Source organism: Aptenodytes forsteri, unplaced genomic scaffold (assembly GCF_000699145.1).
Source record: "Aptenodytes forsteri isolate BGI_AS27 unplaced genomic scaffold, ASM69914v1 Scaffold83, whole genome shotgun sequence".
NCBI classification, from domain to species: Eukaryota; Metazoa; Chordata; class Aves; order Sphenisciformes; family Spheniscidae; genus Aptenodytes; species Aptenodytes forsteri.
The window spans coordinates 1,034,120-1,036,592 of NW_008795371.1; positions in this window are offsets into that span (position 1 = coordinate 1,034,120).

A 2,473-nucleotide genomic window follows, 5' to 3' on the forward strand; every position below is an offset into this window, starting at 1 on the left:
CCCCCCACCGGGGGGGCCCGCCGGGACGGCTGTAGGCCCCCGGGCCAGCCGGCCAGTTAAAGTTTCTTTCTCATTGACGATTGAATTGGGACTGCTTTTATTTCAACAGAAAACAACTGGCTCCTCACCAAAGAGCAACGTCCTAGCTTCTCATCTCCTAGTACAGCCTTGGGGCTGCGCTGCGGAGTCCTGACTAGGGCGTTGCGTTCTAAGAAATTCAAAAAGGTTACGCTGGGGTAAGTGCGGTTTTAAATGCCGAGGATGAGATTTGGAAATAAGAAAACCGAGTGAACAAGGACATGATTGGATATATTTTATTTTTTTGCAGAGCACTCCTCTGTAATTCTGCATGGTACTTAAACAATAAAAACATTCCCCCATAAGAACTTGTTAAAATACAGAGGCCCCTTTTCTGAAACATGCATTGATTTATTTTGAACTTAAAAGACTATTGCACTATATTTCAGTGGACTGTTTCAGCTATTAAGATGAAATTAACATTCATGTTTTCAGGATTAGAATCTAAAGCATTTCATTTTACCATGTAAATATTCATTCTTCAGTCACAGAAGATCTTTCTTTCAATACTATCCGAACCCAAACTGCTAAATGGAGGTAGGATCTTTAAGTCACCACCTCATTTGTGGCATCCTTGTTTTTGTCTGTACAATTCATCTGAATTGTACTCTACTGTATTGCTTCCATGTTTTCTTCTTAAAAATTTGGATTGGCAAAAAGTGAGACTGCACTCTGGGGCCAGTTCTTCTCATTACTATGACAGTCCTCATGAGTCAGATTTGCTGGCGTGAACACATAATGGAACTACCGCTCTGCCTCAGTGAGTTTGGCTTATTTTTTAACGTGCCTTAAGCAATGAAATATTTTGTTTATGAAATACACTTACATGCATCACTAACCAAATCTCTACTTCTCTGCTAATGGAACAGCATTTTGTAATAAGTCTTGGATAGGGCATTACTTGGGTAGGGCACCACTTTGCTATTGATTTCAGTGGGAGCAGAAATACAAACACAAAATACACTTTCTAGGAGAGAATACATACAGGGATTGTGGGTCTGATTTTGTGTTTGAGTTCATGCGAGTTGTTTGCTTCCCTGGGTAGGAACAAGGTCAGGACCAGTATGAGCAAAGAACTATTTCGTGCTACAGCGAACCTAAATGATGTTTGAGAGAGACATTTCAGTTTATCTGATGACTCCTTCTGTCGAGGTTAAGCGAACTTGATTTTATAAAGAAAAACACTAGATCTGGTTTTTTTTCTTTACCAGTGGTCACTGCACAGAATTGGCCTTTGGCCTTGTCAATGTTTAGCTCATTTCTTTGAAGAGTCCTACTATCATTATCATCTAGTCTGCTACAAATATGTTAATAATGTTGAGAGAATTAGCGTAGATGAAGATTGAGGTTGTTGTGTTGATTAGATCTCCATTGAAATTACCAGGCTAATGTTTCTTTTTTTTTTTTTAATATAGCAATGTTCTATAATGCTTAACTACCAGCAAAGATTAGGCAGTATTTGTCACCGTGGGAGAACTTAAAACTAAATGATTAATGTAGACAAGTCCCTTAGAGGAGAACCCATATCTCAGCTGAGCTTCTGATACCCAGTTAGGATTATAATCCCATGAACCTCAACTGTGCAAAACTTTCACAGATTTCTTACGGCACATTCATTGTTGGCAGAGTATTGTCTACATACATAAAAAAACACCCCCGTATTTTATATTTCTCACAAAGTAAGCCATAATTACATTATTTTTCTGTCAGTCTTTCAGCAAACAGTAACTAAAACGACAATACACAAAGATAAAGCTAGGCTATGGATGGGGAAGACACCATGAGGCAATTCACAGCCCTTCCACACACAGCCACGCTGTTGCTTTTCTAGCCACTGAGTGAGTTCTTGATGTGTGTGTTTGAAAGCATTCACTACCCATCTGTGGGGCTTCTGGGCACCAAGAGCTGTTTGGGGGTAGCAGGTACTGATCTGGGAGCAGCAAGAGCTGACACAAGACTGAAGTACTGATCAGGCAACAGACAGGTCTCTCAGTGCACCACATCTGTACCCAAGCTCTCCAAGTCAGATTTTCACATTTTGTGACAAGTATGTGCTGGTGAGGCAGCTTCTTGAGGCAGAACAGGAACCTGGAAGGTACATCCAGCTTCTTGCCTTTTCACGGGTTTTCATACATAGTCACTTGCATTTAGAAATCAGAAATATACGATCGTATTAGTGTCTTTTTACTACTGGGGGGGCGGACGGGCGGACAGCCGCGCACTTGCGAGGCCCCCTCCCCCGCCTCCACGAACCCTACCCCTCGGCCCCCTACCTGAGGCCGCCTCGCCGGGCAGCAGGTGCCAAGCATCGCTCCCGGAGCAGGCACCGGGGAACAGCAGAACGGCCGCACAGCTCGACATCACCTCACGGCTTCCCACCACCCGGCCCCGCCTC